The 19,595-nt window shown below is 46.4% G+C and overlaps 1 protein-coding gene across 6 annotated transcripts in view; it reads right to left on the bottom strand.

Moving 5' to 3' along the window:
- Positions 1-19,595, bottom strand: part of LOC144728627 (protein Aster-B-like) — a 125,956-nt gene that overhangs the window by 73,567 nt on the left and 32,794 nt on the right. Inside the window, exon 1 of one of the 6 annotated variants that reach the window (XM_078608186.1) lies at positions 9,447-9,511. The exons of the other annotated variants lie outside the window; for them this stretch is intronic. The gene's annotated coding sequence lies outside the window, so the exon portion shown is untranslated. Of the gene's footprint in view, positions 1-9,446; positions 9,512-19,595 lie in introns of those variants that run through there. 6 annotated transcript variants of the gene reach the window in all.

Genomic DNA, 19,595 nt, shown 5'->3' with positions numbered 1-19,595 from the left:
CAAGCGTTCTTATTAAGTGTATTAGAACCTGCATCGATATGATCGCCGGTGAAAAAAGTGGAAAAATCGGCTAAGTGGCAGGCATACCTAGCCAACGGCAGTACTCACTCTCTCCTATTTTGACAAGCGACACAGGACACGGCCCCGAACGTGCGCACGCACGCACAACACCACGCACAACACTCAAACAGGTGATGTGCGGTGACTCAAACATCCGGTGTGACTTATGCGTAGCTATGATTAAAATGGACGTAGGTCACGCCGGACAGGACGAGGAGGGCGGACTCATGTGGCTGATGGTGAACGGGGTCTTCTAATCGTCTGCGTTTAGCGTTACTTCATTAATTCCTTCCTTAATTTTAGAACTTTCGTGACTGCAGGAATTATTATTTGTTTCTTTCGGTTAAGTCACGTCTAAAGATAAAATAATAAATTAAATTAAATAATACAATACGACGTTTCGATTGCAACACAAGCAATCATCATCAGGTATAATGAAATAGCGACATAAAATCTAACCAGAAAACTATAGACAGACATATTAGCAGACAGATATCACCAAGATACATAGCGAGAGCAACACAGGTAACAGAGGGGTGATCGTCTCTGTGTGGTGGCCTTAAATAGACAGAGGGGGGCGGAGGCAGAGAGAGGGAGGAGGGTTAGAGAAAAAATTAGCATATCAATGAGTGGTCAACAGACGTGGTGCTGCGAATGCGATGGCACGGCAAGCAAGCCTGAAAATCAGAAGGACACACTAAAATTAAATAACCTAGTAAAATATCGAAATGTAATGTAATACAACACAGAGGGTCGGTCAACACACAATTAACGCATAGCCTGGTTGATTACGTATTTCAAAGATTGCTAAGTTAGAATTTAAGTGTGAACAATCTAAAGAGAGGACACAGGCAGAGAAAACAAGTCGCCAGAGAGAGAGAAAAAAGATAAGCTTAAAACTTCCCCGTAGAAGTGGTTCAATCTTAATTTTAGAACTTTCGTGACTGCAGGAATTATTATTTGTTTCTTTCGGTTAAGTCACGTCTAAAGATAAAATAATAAATTAAATTAAATAATACAATACGTTTGTGTTGCAATCGAAACGTCGTATTGTATTATTTAATTTAATTTATTATTTTATCTTTAGACGTGACTTAACCGAAAGAAACAAATAATAATTCCTGCAGTCACGAAAGTTCTAAAATTAAGATTGAACCACTTCTACGGGGAAGTTTTAAGCTTATCTTTTTTCTCTCTCTCTGGCGACTTGTTTTCTCTGCCTGTGTCCTCTCTTTAGATTGTTCACACTTAAATTCTAACTTAGCAATCTTTGAAATACGTAATCAACCAGGCTATGCGTTAATTGTGTGTTGACCGACCCTCTGTGTTGTATTACATTACATTTCGATATTTTACTAGGTTATTTAATTTTAGTGTGTCCTTCTGATTTTCAGGCTTGCTTGCCGTGCCATCGCATTCGCAGCACCACGTCTGTTGACCACTCATTGATATGCTAATTTTTTCTCTAACCCTCCTCCCTCTCTCTGCCTCCGCCCCCCCCCTCTGTCTATTTAAGGCCACCACACAGAGACGATCACCCCTCTCTGTTACCTGTGTTGCTCTCGCTATGTATCTTGGTGATATCTGTCTGCTAATATGTCTGTCTATAGTTTTCTGGTTAGATTTTATGTCGCTATTTCATTATACCTGATGATGATTGCTTGTGTTGCAATCGAAACGTCGTATTGTATTATTTAATTTAATTTATTATTTTATCTTTAGACGTGACTTAACCGAAAGAAACAAATAATAATTCCTTCCTTTTGGACGCAACAATGCAATCGCTTACTCCAATGCCAGAGCCACCGACAACGCCGCCAGCGGAATTACTACGGATAACAAAAACACAAATTCAGCCAATTGCGTCGCCGCGCAAAGCAATGTGTCCACTTCAACCCAACAGGCGAGCCTTCTCGATAGACTCCTATTCCGACTGTAACTACAGTGTGGAAGGGCAAACGTCTTTAGGTTTGTTTTCTTTCACGGAAAACAGCTGCTTCCTGCGCACACCGTCAATCCGTAAAATGCCCACAATATAGCGGAGTGCCAACGTGAGTTCATACAAAGGAAAAGTAACAAACAATATTTTATCAACTCAAAGGAATCAAGGCCCCCCCATCCCTCCCTCCCTCTCCCCATTTACAGTCTGTTGTCCTATAATGCCACGTGTTTTCATAACGCGATTTGGGATACAACGCGAGGATTGTATTAGGAACACTTTTGTTATAACGCGGATGCAAATCGGATATAACGCGATCGAGTGAATGGAACTACGTTCGCGCTAGTAGGAATGAGCGCTCGTACGGCTGGCTCGGCGTAGCATCACACAAGGCAGCGGGATGCTGCCGGATGCTTCTAGACGTTACCCGCATGCCTCAGTCTTTGTGCAGCCTGCATACGCATCTCACGTGTTAGTGCGGACTGTGCTTTAACCAGAAATTATCTACAGTAAAACCTTGGATTGCGAGCATAATTCGTTCCGGAAACGTGTTTGTAATCCAAAGCACTCGTTGTTGTGATCACATGACGCTCGGCAGACAAAGCGTATTCACGTATTACTCGTATTGCAAGACATCTCTTGTTTATCAAATTAATATTTATTTTAAAAAATAGCTCGTCTTTGAAAACACTCGCAGACCAAGTTACTCGCAATCCAAGGTTTTACTGTACTCTTTATTAAAACGCAATTGTTTCCGCAACGCGTTGCTCTTCGGGAACGCAACGACTTCCGAATTATAGGAGAACAGACTGTGCTACACAGCATCTTTGAGAGCCCCAGCACATTGTGCAGCACTGGGTTAAAACCGTCTGTGTGCACACCACCCCGCACGCACACACAGGGGCTGGCACGCGCGGCCTCACTCGGGCACCCGGAAAAGTTGATCAAACCTCTTCATTCGCAAGCCGCTAAATTATAAACCAACTCGGTAATTTATTAGCGCGAAATACGCCGGCGCGATGCAACATTTTCGTCCCGTTTGTTTGTTCTCGGAGAAACGTGACCCCCCCCCCCCCAAGATCATACGGCGGCGAATGCTGGGCGCACAGCTGTTCCTTTTGACACCTGAGGACAGCAAAGCGCCATTAGTGTTGTTTCCCCCACGAGCTTCCAATTCCTCCACACATAGTGCGGCTTTATTATTAAACATAACTCGACCGGCTCGTGGTGTGATGTTTGTGGTTCAACAAACCACTTCCCTTGATTCACATGTCACTTTCATACACTGTAAATATATATCTTTTTTTTTACTCAACGCTTGTCCACAGTTGAACTCCAGCCTAAACAGAGCAGTGAGCCTTCCTACAGTTCCACCCGAGGGTATGCTGTCACAGGGATGCAGTGGTCAGCACACTGGACTTGCAAATCCAGAGGTCGCCGGCTTGAATCCATCTCCTCGCGCGACAGTTGAAACCACGGGTGCACGATTCCCAAATCCCCTCTGCCTCTGTCCACCCAGCGGTATAAATCGGTACACCTCGGTCGATCGGCAGGTCGCGTGTGGTGCGGTAAAGTGTGAGAATTTCCACGATTTCTAAGACATTCGGTAACATAGAAGAGTACTGTAGGCCAATTGTATTCTAGAGGGGCTCTCTACACCTCGCTAATGGAGACCTTCCTGCCTGCAGTGGCATGAGCAAACAATTACAGGATTGCACCTGTCCACCCCTTTTACAGTTCCACCCCGCAGCAAACAATAATAATGATGTTATTTATATATCCACGAGAGGCGCACCGAGTCATAGGACTTGTCCAGGAAGGTCCTGCATTAGTATGCCGAGTCAATTCCATTGATTCGTGTGTTTGTGTTGGAAAGAAATCCAGTAAAAACCCATTAATGTGAGAATAACTCCCAAAGCTCTGCACAGATGGGTTTTTAAGCCATTTTCTGTACTGTCATCTCCTGGCCAGTTTTGCGTTTCACAGATAAAAACTATCACGTAACCCTTGCCTTGCAAACACTGTGTTACAGGCATACATCAACCACCCTTAATAAGCCAATCGTGTGGCAAGACAGAATTGCGTATCCAGTGGCTAGCAGTTAAATTGCCAGGCTGACTAGTTCAGAGATAAAGTGGAAATGTTGGGCTCATGTCACGTCTGCATGCATATTAGCAACAATTCCATCGAGATAGGGGGACAATTTCACACCAGGTGCCATATTTAGATGGACACCCAGATTTGAATAATATTGAATCACTTGCAAAAGCCACTGGTAAAACAACACCATAATAGCAGTTTACTAAAATGAGAATTACACTGAGAGATAGGAAGCTAGAGAACATCACAATGACTTAACCCAATCCCATTCCGATGATGGTACGTCTTCAGGTCGGGAAGACGTACGGAGGCTCCCACAAGGCCATGCGGGAAGGCATGTGGCAGAATTTGGCGCCAGCTATCGTAGAGTGCGGTCGTGTCGCTAGAGTTCTCTGCGATGAGTACAATGTCCTTAAAAACAACGGCGCTACGCCTCTCTGAAATACAAGTAACGTTGAGCCTCTTCCTTGTTCCAAGATTCAGCAGTGAACGGCACCCCCACCCTGCAACTTGCAGACGTCTCGGTACAGGAAAGGTTTAAGAGAAGTGTCATTGGCCAGAACATGTCAGAAGAAGGGATGATGCAGCAGATCACCTTGAGAAAGTGATTTCATCACTCCAGGGATGGAGTGATGAAATCAACTCGTGTTAGATGGATTGTTGCATTGCAAGATGGTGAGAGATGGGCCACAGTTTCAGGAGGCAATCATCCAGCAGTAGACAGATTAATTCTCGAATAATGAAAGGTCAGATGAAGATTAAAAGTTACCCAAATACTCTACATAAAAGGTAGGCACCTGAACGATGCATAAATGTATCGATTCAAATCGATCCTTAATTAAACAATAAATACATCAAATTAAATGTTTAATGACAGGGTGCCATCTTTCGGCCTGAAGGGGTAATCGCGGTTATGGGCATGTTAAGTAATGTCTAATTATGAGGGGGACGTATCTGGGGTAAAGTTGAAAGGCGGAGTCAGTCGGGAAGCTCCGGGAACCTGCTTGAAGGTTCTGGAAGGGGGCGTGGCCGGAGGCGGGGCTTGGCCACGCCGGGGCGTATATAACCTCTGGTTCGGTCCCCCTTATATACACCAGAGGTTCGGTCCTGTTGCGGGTCCTACGTCCTGGCTGCGTTGCTGCTCGCCGTCATCTCTCTTGGTCGTCCGGCCACGTGGCCGATCTTCTGCAAGGCTCTCATCGTCGCCGTTGCTGCGCTAGTCAGACAGCTGTGTAGTTGGACGCTGACGATGGGATTGTGTTGAAGGGTCGGCTATGTGTAGCTACGTAGAACGTGTTGTGCTTAAAGTGTGATAATAAACAATAAGCCTTCTACATGACGCGTCTCATTAGTCGCTCACGACACATGTCTAAGCATCAATGTAACTGTATTTACGTGTGTATATTGTGAGTAATGATTAACGTCACACTTGCAGCCACTGTAGGTGCTTCCTTATACCGCAATGTCATAAAAAGAAAGAAAAACACCAAAAAAATGCTTTTCAATGATGCATTTGTCCTCGTAAGCACTTCATGAGCGATCATGACGATACCCTAACCTGTGAACAAATCACCAGGAAAGTGACTGATCTCATCAGATCTCGGAGGCTAAGCAGTGTTGAGCCTAGGCCGTGCTTGGATGGGTGGCCCTCCAAAGACAAAGATCCCCATATAGCCTTAACAGACTGTTGGGGCAAGTGCTGTGAGCGAGCACCTATGAAGGCCGTAACGGCACACGAGGGAGGTGGGTGGCCAGCACTACACCAGGCTGCCTTTGTCTCCCCAGTGGCGATGTTTACACACCGCACCAGATACTCATTTGGGGAGGCCCAAGACCGGTTCAGATAATCGTCACTGATGTTGGCCATGAGTAGGATTTGGCTCGGGTCACCGGGCTCTTAGCGCAGCGTGCGCCAACCGCTACACAGTACTGCTGGGTGACCCTCCATGCACAAACAGACCGGTGTAATAGGCGCTGTGGGGAGGAAGAGGGCGGCCATAGCAAAATCCAAACGCTGTGCTGCATTCCGCCCAGAGGTCGCAAACGGGTTTTGATTCCTTACCCGTACCCGGCCGCACCAGGGTCGCAAACAGGTACCCTACCCGATACCCGGCCGGGTACGGGTAGCCGGGTATCGGGTAGGGTATGGGTATCGGGTACCCGATTGCGACCTCTGGGATGAAGCCATGTTGCAGGCGCGGGTGGGTTGATTCTAGGAACTTCAATTGTGAGAAGAGACAAGACGTTGGGAAATGAGTGACAAACGGTTACTCACCAGTAACTCACGGCCTACCCGTACCCGGCCGCACCAGGGTCGCAAACGTGACGTTCAAGCCGCATAGAATTATGACGTCAGACGTCAATGTGCTTTGTGATGCCAATGGGTGACATCATATGCAATGACGTAATTTGGGAGGGGATGCGGGGAGGTGCGCACTTCCTTTTAGCGCTGGATTTTTGTTGAGTCCTTCTAGTGCTTGTTTTCCAAAATTTGGCCAATCCTTTGAAAAATGTGACTAGTTTTTAGTGGGCTAAAGCCCAAACAGCAACACGACTTTATACTAAACATTTATTAGACCATCTTCTTATTATGCGCCTCCCATGTTACGGAGCAAATACATTCACCCTTTCAAACTTCCATTGGAAAGCATTAAACACAACCAATTCTTACATTGCACCGTGACAATTTGTTTAATTTCCAGGATGAGAATCCTTCCACCACGTTTACACAGCACTTCAACTAGACGTCGACATATATGATGTGCAGTGAATGTTTTAATACAGCATGCACACGTGCCACGGTTAAGCCTAAGGCCATATGTACGCAGCCTTTATGCGAGAAATGAGAAACTCAAGAAGCTAAGCCCTATCTATGGAAGCCATGTGTCTCCAGCGCTGTCCGGTTTTGGACAAAGAGGACAAACCAAGGTGCATTCGGATCAATGAGAAAAATGCAGGAAATGCACTACTTACCAACAGTTGAACGTCAATCAGACCTCAGCAGGCCATCTGCTCCATTCAGCAAAATCATTGTCATTAAACTCGTCACTTAATTGCCGTGTCTTTTCACAGCCATTTCCAAAGGCCGTCTGAATTGTCCCTTGTGTTGCTGTGTAATCTTTGAAACCTTATCTCGTATTTGCAACATAAACTCGTTATCATTACAGATTTTGCACGTCTCCAGTAATGACATTATTTTTATAACCTTAACAAGGATTGCATACGCATCACGTTAAACCCATTCAAAAAAACCGTGACCTTTATACAGTGCGTCACGCCACTTTGCCCGACGATTAACCGTAAACGTATTCTTTATTATGTGTTAAATAGCCCTTAAGTAGCAATCATTTGAATAAGCACAGCCCATTGTGCAACAGTAATTCATGAACAGGGATCCTCTTTGTTAATTTCTCCACTACTTCCCAGGTCTATTCCTGCGAGTGTTTGAACGTCTTTGTTGGCCGAGTGGCGGCGGTGATAGCTTGCCCTGAGTTCTGTAACTAACCTGTCTCTGGTGGAACCGAGGAGTAAAAATCCGAACTTGCCCCAAACGGGAAACGTTGCGATTATCCCAACGGCCAGCAGGCTGACGCTCGCACACATAAACCAGGCCACCACGGAGAAATGAAATCCGTATACGGATTAAAAAAATATATTTTCCTCTTGTTTCTTATCAGTTTTTTTTTAGACTTCCGTAAATGAAAATTATGCAATCCACGCAGTGGCCCCTGGTTTCAATCAGCCTGTGGTTTGCCTGCTTATAGCATGCACCTGCAAGTGGGATTGCAGCACACACAGCTACTTTCGTCTGTTTTCTTCTTACTGGCAGCAAGCACTTCTCGTTTATAGCAATTCTCCAAGTTGTTTCCAAAGAACAAATCACCTCCAACGTAAACCACAGCCCCAAAGCACGTCCCACTACGTAACACAACCACTCACTACCACCAACCCCTATGAAGACAACTCAACCACTCTTAACGTCCACCACGATCCCAACACATGACTCGAAGCTTATCACAACTCAAACAAACCTGAACATTTCAGGTACAGCCCTGTGTCCATGAGATCCTGCATTGTGTCTTAGGTATACATGTCCGGCACCCGTGCGTGCCGTTAAGCAAGACACGTAACATATTTTTACATAAAGGGGGCAATGTGTACAGCTTTTGTGAGCAAATACACATCATTTCTTGAATGGGCATCATCCAGAACTGAGAAATGTAGCCAGAAATCCAAGGTTTATACCCCGACGACAATCCCACGCCAACCCCAGTGCCAGCAACAACCAGCACACCTCTCCTCAACAGAGCTACCATAACACGAATAGGCAATGCCAACACACAAACCTCAACCACACGATCTGTCACAGCCCCAACACCTCTAACACACCCATCTACTAGAGCCCTCGCATATCACCCCCCCACCCCCCCAGGAACTTGCAACATGCACCTGCCACAAGACGCACCGACACAGAGAGAGCCACGCAGCGAGCAGCGATGATGCCGCTCTAACCTTTGAGGACGAAGCGCCTTTGCCCCACGAGAGAGCCGGCTATGCCACCCGACCCCAACATTTGCTGCTCAGAGCGGGACGGAGATTGACTGCGTTGCACTCGAACTGAAAAAAAAGCAACAAAGCTCACAACGGCACTGTCCACGCATACTGTATGCGCCTGCTGACACGGGCGATTCTAGGTGGGCCCTTGACATCCAGCGCACAGATGAGCACCCTTTAAATATTAAAACGGATGTTCAGACTGCCTCCACGTCCCCCCACTAATGAGGCGCTTAATAAGCAAGTACAGAGACGGCAGAGAGGTTTCTCTTTAATCCCAAAATAATCACCCCAACGCTGCCCACAACCAAGTGAGATATTCATTCGGTATTCAGAAGACGAAACACAATGTGAGATAGTCAGTTAAAAAAAAGAAACAGGAAAATAATGCACGATAACACAAATTCTATTACCACTGTACAACTCGTAATAATGTTTGGGGATTCTTGGGAACAATTCTATTAATTTACGAAGCTAAAGCATCCAAAATAAGATGATCCGGACCCGGTGTTCCGAACAGGAAAGATACAGAGGGCACAGTGGGTGGCATGTACGAAAACGAAAGGAACAAATTTCCCGGCGGCTGAAAATCCAAGCGCGATTTCCTGCAAACGCACTGCCGACATGCAATCGGCACAGAGAGCGCACAACCACCGGCGGGTGGGCTCAGTGCATGGTGCGCATAACGGACCCCAAAAAAAAAAATCTCCCGCAGTGCCTGTGCTTAGAAGCGAAGCAGCTGTCGCCAAGGGTTTGAAACTCTTGCACGCTCACAGGCACGCCACGGACTCACCTTTTCCGCACGCTGGCCTGGGCATCGCTTTCTCTATTTGCACGGTGAGCACCTGGGAGTCGACAGTGTCGTTAGCCCCCCGGTTTCACTGCCCAACATCAGAGCCGCCTGCAGCAGTGGGCTCACTGCACGTGGGAGCTGCTACCAAACCCTGGTACAGACCAACACGGCCCACTGGGCAACTTTGTTGAAAAGCAAAAACGACATTAATATATATTTTATATTAATGTTCAACTAAAAAAAAACTCAAAAGCTCCGCACCCCAATTTGGAGAAGTGTCAATGACGCGTCGTTATATACCGGCGTATACTTTTCTACTGACACGAATACAGCAGAAGCCCGATCTGTTTGAGGATGTGGACGCTACCATTCGACTGGAGGGGGTGGGCGGAGTTTAGAGCTCGGCCGATCTCGGTCGCAAAAAACCCAAGCGCAGAAACACGTCATCGCACGAATCAAATAAAATATTCGTGTAACCTATTTGACGTTCACGTTATTTCATTATAATCCAGATAGATTTTTTTTCGCATTGATTTACAGTTGATGAGTTCACCATCAATGCGTATTTTAAAATCCAACTTCCAGCCGCAACCTTCCAGAATTCGTTTTCTTGCTCCCAGCACGCAGATCACCACTGAGTGGCGCATGCCAGAATGTGCCAATTAGCATTGGCACGGACAGGGCTGAGCAGGCACAGGCAGAGAGGGATGGGCAAAGGACGCAGAGAGTGACATACAACTTTGCCAGCCAATGTCTCTCCGACTGCAAACCAATCGATTGATTTGTTCCCCGTGCGCAAACGCTTTTCGATGGGCTAAGGTAATCGGGATGCTTCGAGCAGGGGACATTTGGCACGGGAGGGGAGGCGGGGCGAAGGTTTGAATGAACGTGGCTAAAGCGGTGCAAAAAAAAATCTGTTCGAGCGGGCTAATGAGTCACGGGAGGTGAACACGTCTCACCTGGCGCAGCAGCGCGTCACACAAACAAAAAAGCGCCCGAGATACTCCCCAGCCAATAATGTACCGCCGGTGCCGTCGTGAAGGCAATGCAACGGTGCCCGATGCGTTGGCATCTCCCATGACGGGCAAACGAAACGACGCTGGCACAACAACGAATGAGACCCCGCGAAGACGTTATTAGCAATCATTAAAAACAAAAAAAATTCGTGCCATTTTTTTTTTACAACGGAAAGGCTATCGTCAAAGAAGGCGCTACGTTTCACAAATAAAGCCTGCTAAGATTATGAGCATGCGCCACCACACCCAGCTAGAAGCTCACTGCTGGCTGATGATGGCCTTGGCTTGGCTAGGCCTGGCAGAACAGAGCGAGTTAAGTGGAAGATGGAGTGGAGGGCACACTGTGATGGTGCTGGACAACAGAGGTGGAGTGGCCAAAAGAAAGAACGACAGTTTCTTGGACACTATGTTGAACTTCTTTCGCACCGTACGCTGCCGACCGTGCTCATCGGAGCCGACCCTGCTACACAAACTCGAGTCGGTGGTACTGGCCGCCACTTGCAATTGTGTGAGTGCTGGAGTTTCACTTTCATTCTCACCTTTCATCGTGTCTCGTTTATATTTTGATAGCACAGTAAGCGGGAAGAGCTGCATTATCCATTGTTGTGCTGTCCCTCTGCATTCATGCGACTGCGCTTCCTGCCATCAACAACTTGCCCCTGATCGGCGTGGTGAAGTATGAACAAATAAACCCCCACAACCAGCATGGGAAAGCCCTCATCCAGCAGTGGATTGACCAAGGACTGGACATGTACAGTCTACCTTCCATCGACTTTGCTTTCATACCAATAATTGCTTGGGTCACTCATCATGAGAATTATATTTTTAAAGCGTTTAGCACAATACTGGAAGCAATTAGAACTTCAGGCTGATCCTACCCTACAAATTAAACCATTCAAGCTCCGGGTTATAAAGATTTGGGTGCCCAATTTAAAATAAATATATTTTGCGTTTGAATTTTTCAAATTAAAAGCAAACTTAACTATACTTGTGGAAATTTTCATATTTATATCCCCTGAAGAATATCGTTCAAATTTACTGACGCTAGTGTTTTTACATATGTAAAATATAATTTGCTTACGAGTAAGTCCAAATACAACGACACACTCTGCAAGTCCTTGCGTGTGTTTTTGTGTGTATACCTATAATTCTGTATGAGTATACATGCATACGCACGCAGTGCGGTGTAGGTTATGAGTATGGCATATATGATTAATTGATGTTCTTTATTTAAACACGTAGGAACCTAATGATATTAATCATCTCATTTACAAGGGTGTTTTTTTTGGGATAGCCTTAGAAAGGACAGCTATTAATAATTTATTTTGACCTTTTGTGAATAATTCTCCAATTGAGGACACGAGTTCACAATAGCCTGTGAAAAACAAAATATCCCCTTTGAATATTCATCTCATTTGCTCCGGGATTTTCAGCTGAAGATAATGGCTAACTATAGGATCTGAAATAAACAATGCAGCACAAACCAGCCCAGCGATAGGCACGCCAAACCACCAGATTATTCGTGTAATGTACACAGATTGAACACCATTGATCATATGCCAAGTATTGCTTGACAGCAGTTTTGACCCAGATCAATGTGTCGACTCAATACCATTGCACTTTTGGATATCGTTTAATATTATACATCCGGTATGGGGTTTTTTTTCCCCAGAAACGCTATGTTCTACGTTAAACACTAACTGTTTTGCTTCACGGAAGATGAAATTCCAAAAAAAGAAAAACAATCAGCTCATAGGAATAAAAACAATTAAAGTTTGTAGAAGATAAACAGTCAGAATTCCGTGCCACCACATGAATAAAATGTGTTTGTCCATCACCCTATTGGCTTCCAAGACCAATATCATTAAGCAGCATTTGTTTAGGCAAGCAAAGAGCCAGGCTTAACCAAAGAAAAAGTCGGAAGCATCATTTCTGTACTTGGACTATATCACTGCAGTAATGTTGCTGAAGTGGACTTGTTAAATATTTTCTTTTCATTCAAAAAACAAAAACAAAAACTATTGCCATGTGGGCATGCGGCAGACTGCCTGGGTGCATTTGTACAAGGCAAGCGGACATTTGTTTGTCAATTTGCATCTTTTAAAGAAAACCCAAAACAAACCCGCAGCAAATACGGCATCCCCCGACCTACAGCCGGGGCGAGCCACACAGCGGAGAAGAAACTCGAACGAGGCGACACCAACATCCACATGCATAAAGCTTCCACGCTGCGCCACTGCATTTATAAGCAGCCACCAGATGGGGATGCCTAAATTGATTGTGACCATCCGGTAAACACTTTACAGAGAGGTGGACAAAAACGGTCAGACGCACGGCCTCCAGTTCGTCGCACGTTTCATCCACCGCAGCAGAGATCGTACGGCAGAGGTCGCAACCGGGTACCCGATACCCGTACCCTACCCGATACCTGGCTACCCGTACCCGACCGGGTACGGGTAGCCGTGTGCGACCCTGGTGCGGCCGGGTACGGGTACGGGTAGGCCGTGAGTCACTGGTGAGTAACCGTTTGTCACTCATTTTGGGTAGGGTACGGGTACGGGTAGGAAACGGGTACCCGTACCCAGCCGGGTACGGGTACCCGTTTGCGACCCTGGTGCGGCCGGGTACGGGTAAGGAATCAAAACCCGTTTGCGACCTCTGTCGTACGGCCAAAGGCGACAGTGCCTCAAGTCTCGACCGACACACACACACAAGGAATGAGTAGGAATTCAAGTGGTTTTTTTTTTGTATCACGCCACCGTCAAAGCCACTTACGTTTTGCAGGGAACACCAGTGAAATTGATAAATGGTAATTACCGGAAAAAACTTGCAATCTTTACGCGAACACGTCCGGGGAGTAAATTACGCGGCACACCTTTAAAAAAAATTCTCACTTTCATGCACTTCAATGGACAACAGAATGCGCACCTGTTGTTGCACTTTATTGACAGCATTTCATTTAGTTTTTCCACTAGAATAAGAGGATTACGTGCAGGCACAATGCTGGCAAAGTGTCCTGGGGACTGAATCAAGCAAGCTTTGTGAGCAGCTGATTGAATATTACCATTGGTGCATGGATGAGTGGGCATGCGCCGCTGTTTGATGAGCTCTCCGTGTTTAAATGAACCGTTACTCTGCTCACGGAACACATGGGGGGGTTTGAGGGGGGGGGTTCGGAGCCTTTTATGCCAACGAGAGAGCAAAAATATTCCACAAAGCTCTTTGTGTTTCTTCCCCAGCACCTCCACAACACTTTTGAACTGGGTGCGTTTCACGCTGCAGTACCGGTGGGCAGTTTTTGTTTTACTGGTGATTCAAAACAACTATTTCGCCGTCACCATCATCATCATGATCAGCCAATCCACTGCTGGATGAAGGCCTCCCCCCAAAGCTGCCGCCGTCACCACCTCGCACGATTCCTGCGATGGAAAAATCCATCCTCGCTCCATCATTATCATTATTATGTCATTAGGACGCTGTCTTTCCGACAGCTCTGTTCTTCACCTGAGGATGGCTGCTTGCGTTGTGGCCGAAACGTCGTGAGAATTTAATTATGTTTTATTTCCATTATTTCCCTTTTACGTGACTTTACCGAAAGAACCAAGAATGTGAATCCCTGCAGTCACGAAAGCTTTAAATCGAAAAATCATTATTCGTAATCGTCGTCCATCAACGCCGTAATGCTGACAAGCCCCCCACTGCCTTCCGTCGATACTTTGTTTGCACGATGTCGTGAACCAGAGTTCGTTCTCGAAACGGCGAAATGCGCGACCGTAAAGAGGCGGCTGTGAACCCGGGCAAAACCGCTGCCGATCGCATTCGCTCCACACTGATGCGTGTTAGAAAAAAACATTGGAAAATAAATGTAAACAGTATGTGAAACACGGTAAACCGTGCTACTGCACAGCATCATCATGCATTAAGGTTAATGTATTAAATTATTTAATACTTTAATATTAAAATTGTATTTACTGTTTATTAGAAAAAAATTGTCCGACAATGTGAATGTACTTAAGAGCTAATTTATATATTTATTTAAGGATTTTCATGAAAAAATATAGATTTTCGTAGGGCAATATCACGTGTGTCTCCCGAACGTAGCCCTCGCGAATAACGAGGGAACACTGTCAACAACACACAGAGTGGCATCGCTGAAATGTTCCTGGCGGCTGCATTCTCAGTTGACAATATGCCAACCTCACAACCACTGCACTCCTTTGTCGGGGTTGGTGGGGGGGGCATTTCAGTGGCATCTTCCAGAAGGGGGCGCATATATTTGTGGCTAAATCCACGACGCTTGAATGTGGGTGCGTTTGCTCTGCAGAAAATTCCGCTAAACATTTTCGCTGGTCAATCCACTGCTGGATGATGGCATCTTCTAGAAGAGGACGCATGTCTCCAAGCATCCGTTCCTCTAAAATGGCAAGACCAGCGTACCTCCAAACACAACCAAATTATGCAAAACAGCGAGCACTCTTCCCAGCAGTCCAGAGCGCTAACATGAGGACGATGATGACTTTCGGAAGATGCCAAGGGAATAGAATTAAAAATCAAAACGCCGCCCTCGCTAAAACATACCACTGGCGGGCATCCAATGAGAGCGGAGGGGAAGCCGTCGTGCTGGCAAGGATGCAGCCAATGGCAGCGCGCGCAACAATGACAACACACACACAGATAGACAGACAGACATGAGTGGCGAGTTGTTTTTGTTTTAGCAAAGGACTTCCTCTCCGTGTGAGAAGCACCCTTTCGTTAACTCCCAGGGTTGTTACGCTTATTAAAATAAAAACGCGCCCGCCGCGAGAGAAAAATATATTAAGACTTTTTTGCTGTTGCGTCTCTAAAAAGAAAAACCTGTCGCCAATAAACGGTCGAAGTTAAATCCTCCGCGTGAAAAACACGACTCAACAGACAGATGGCTCAATGTGGGAGTCTACACAATACATTAACAATACGGTGCATATGCATAAGCACAAACAAGAAGAAATATACAGCGACTGGCATCATTCATTGAAATACAATACTGTTGACAAATGTGTAAAACACGCGCACAAAATTAATGTTCAGCCCTTTTGCCAACCCATTGCTTGATGAGTGCCTCCCCACGCTGTGCTGGGCTTATTGGGCCATACTTCCCCATATTTGTCAGTGGAAGTTGGTGAAGGCGGGGAGCAGAGATGTGGCAGGTTCGAATACGGTCCATAGAATATTGCCACACCTGCCTCCACTGTCCACCCAATTGAAAAAATAAACAACTATTTTACAAAAGGCCCACTGAGCTATATAGCTCTTTTTCAGAAGCGACCTGGCCACAAATGATAGCTCAACGAAGTGGCTTATCATGTGGAAATGTATTGTACTCTCAACACACGTTCCTAAAAGTGGAGGGAATATCCAGAGGACCCGAAGAAAAATCCACGCGACCATGGGGAGAACATGCAAACTCCAAATATACAGCAGGCGTCAGGCTCGGGATCGAACCCACGACCTCATGCATACCAAGTGAGGTATTTAACATCTCAGCAGGAGCCCGGCAACAATCTCTTACGCACCGTGGTTGCCCATTCAAGCACCATCCAAGTCCAACCCTGCTTCGCCTACGAGATCTGACGAGATGTGGCGCAGTCCGGGCGATTTGGTCACAAGCACACGGTCAACGCATCCCCCGAAGATGCCCTGGACCGAGCCAAATGGAGAAGACAATGCCGAAAAGCGGACCCTGTGCCACAGCGGGAACAACGCTAGGAAGAAGAAGTGGTGCAGTCCGGGTGATTTGGTCACAAGCGCACGGTACACACCTCCCACTTTGGTGCTCTCCGCAAGGCATGTCGCACTCTTCCGTAAGCCTCCTTGAGATGCCATCGCATTCAGATGCTAAAGAAAACCGCCCTTCCAAAAATGGAATCAAAACTTTGACGAAGTGTGCAATGGCCCGACTCGATAGGAGTCGGCTTCACACCAAGCAAACGCCGGCTGCCTCGTCTCTCCTTGCATACGACGACGCAGTATGCGCAGGAAGCTAAATGCCAATGTCTGCTAGGTATGAGAGGTCTTCAAGAGAGAGTTTGCGTAGTTTTGCAATTCCTCCTCTGTTGAAGGAGCATCGCAGAACTACAGCGGTTCACGATACGGTCCACAGTGTGTGTGGTTTGCACGGCCACAGTCAGACTACTGTACGGTGAGTGGCTTGGAAATTTTCTGACTGCCTTGTGGCAGCATCGAGCACAGCCCTATGCTGCGACCTCCCCCTACAGGTCAGCGTAGGGGCTTATAGCGCATCAGTGTTCATTTTGTAAACGGAATCAGTGACACACATGTATTCTTCCATGGAGTGGTTTTTGTATTTAATCAACTAATGCTCCGAGTGCACGGAAATCGTCAAGCATGACGTTCACAACGACTACCCACCAAAGATGTAAAGCGTGACTGGCTTTGATGAGACTAAAATTAACGAGACGTCAATGAAGCCGCATACTGAGATCATTTAGTAACGTCATTGGAGACTGAAGCCAACGGCAGAAGACAAAACATGCGACACTAATTGGCTTTACTGTAGATGTATATATGTATATACAAGGATTAATTAATTTAGGAAGGTTTCAAAAGTGAACTAACATTTTATAACTAAGAGTTCTTGACTGTTTTAGTCGACTAAACACAGAGAGAATCAGTGACAAAGAGAATTAGTAAAAGACGACTAAAATTTAAAAGGTTACCAAAAACTCGTCATCATACATTGCTGTGGAGTATTATGGGTAAAATGAAATAGAGTAGAAGCATCTCCATCAAGCTCTGGGTTTCCCAGACGAATATTTGCAAGCAACATTTTGTTTAAGCAAGCAAACTCTGGATCGTATTCAACAATCTGGGTCCCGTTAGCAGATTCAGAGTTGTGCGCCTTTTGGCGTCATCTGATCCAACACCATGTGAGACTAGGCTCTAAGAAAAGCTGTCTCGGGTGTGGACAAATCAATTTCAAGGACAGTGCATACATTATCAGAGTTGTGTTTTTTGTTTGCATTCCAACCGCTGATATTGTGGTCAATGCAAACATGACTCCTTGTAAAAAAAGGTGTCAGTTTTGTTGCTAGATAAAAGGGTAAAAAACCAATGATCAGATTCAGACTTGTTATAAACAAATGCCCGCTGGGTTGCCAGATATGATTGGCAAGAGCACTCCACATAATCTATGGGACCCCATTCATCGCGAAAAGCAATACAGCACACTAAACTCGATGTGTTGCTGTTGAGTTTCATAGGAAAACACAAATAGAAGCGATACTCATTTGTTCTCTGTCACAATCCAAGTGATTTCCTGGTCAAATGAGCATCGAGGTGGTGCCTATTTCCCGTGTATACACTGGGGACAAGTCTCACTGTTGACTTGTCTACAAAATGGTACTTATTGTATCCACCCCGGAGAAATGATGGGCTGAGTCAACCCACCCCCCCGCCCCACCAACCAGGATTTGACCTCGCAACCTTCCAATTCTGAGCAGAAGGTTTGACTAAGCCCATCATCCCTCCGAGGTCAATAAAATTCCTCCCACTTTGTGGGGAAGTTAACCGTGGAACTCTTACACCGAACCACCTCGCCGACTCATCTGTACCGCTACGTAAATAAAAAATATATATTCTTGCGTCTAGATATTTGTGTGTGGAGCTACGGAACAGAGTCCTTGCTGGTCTGTGCTTTTGACTAAATTATCTCTCCGCTCTACAGACGCGGGCAGCCCCACGTGGTGCCGGCAAGCTCCCAGCAGGGGGGGCTACAGTTGCATGGGGCTTCTGAGCGCAATGGGGGGGGGGGGCTGTTCCGGTGGAGCCACAACAACCACCACCACACAAATTAAACACAAAGGCTGATCCTACCAGGCAGTGAGCCCCCCCGCCTCCCACCACTTCCCACAAAGCAGCAGGGGAGCAGCCAATGATATGTAAGTGGAATCCAATTTACCAAGACGGAGTTGCAAAGCTGCAAAGGATTAACAACGAGTGGGGGGGAAGGCAATGATAGGGGGGGGGGAGGAGGTCTTCGATGGCCTCCCACGCACATCACATTGGTTGCACGAGTGCCGAAGCGTTATAACAGAGTGGTCACGAAGTCCCTTTACGTGAGAAAAAAAACACGGTAAAGCATCTCTATTCGCAAAGCTCCACGTGTTGCCCTCCTCATTCTCAGCACACAGCTGGATTCGTGCCAAAGTTCCCCTTGACGGATTCTTCCAAGTGGATAGCTGCGTACTGTAAATGCAGTTACGGACTGATGATTTTGAGCTCGTCGATATTTGTCAACCTTAAGTGTGAAAGTATTCTCCGTCACAGTTCCCCCTGGTATTTCTCCACATGTTTGTCAGGTCTAGCCTTCAGGGGCAGCAACATCAACATCAGACACTCTCCCAATTCATCGTCCGCCGAAAAGCCCGAATCAAATATTCCCGAATTGCGAGGGCGCAATGCAGGACGGCTACGTACGTTGCAAAAGAAGTTCAATGTACGGTCCCGTGTTGCGAAGGGACTTTGTGTACACCCTGTACACCATGCAGCCCTTGAATCAACCCGCCAAGACCTATCCAGGCTCAACCCGTTGCCTAGTGCCTGAGATATAATGGCATCCAGGAACATATTCAGAGCGATTTGGTCGGTTGGCACGTAAATACATTAAGATCTTTAACCCAGAGTGTTTAACACTCTGTGTCAAGCTATACATGCCCACTTGGGAGGCGAAAGTGCATGCTTATTTAGGAAGGCAGCGTTAAATACAATGCCTTGCTTGCCCTGAGGAATTGTAGACAATGCTACCATTACATTGATTACAAGTCGATCTCGCCGTGGATGACAGCCCATTTGGCAAGCAATATGAGGTTGTCCATCAAGGTATCACCATCATCATCAGCCATGGTCAATCCACTGCTGGATAAAGCGCCTCCCCACCCAAGCAGCCACTACCACCACCTCTTCACGATCCTGCAATGTGATAATCCACCCAGCACCTCCACACGCGCCAATTGAATTCCCTCTTCAACGCAGCACGGCCTTGTCGTGGGGAACGAGGCTTGAGTGCATTGTGGACCCGAGGAGCTGTAAATGTGACAGGCGCAGCCGAACCAGCCGGGTACTCAGCGAGAGACAA

This window comes from Lampetra planeri, chromosome 29 (genome assembly GCF_965212315.1).
Source record: "Lampetra planeri chromosome 29, kcLamPlan1.2.h2, whole genome shotgun sequence".
Taxonomy (NCBI): domain Eukaryota; kingdom Metazoa; phylum Chordata; class Hyperoartia; order Petromyzontiformes; family Petromyzontidae; genus Lampetra; species Lampetra planeri.
This window is presented reverse-complemented; position numbering and strand designations above follow the sequence as displayed.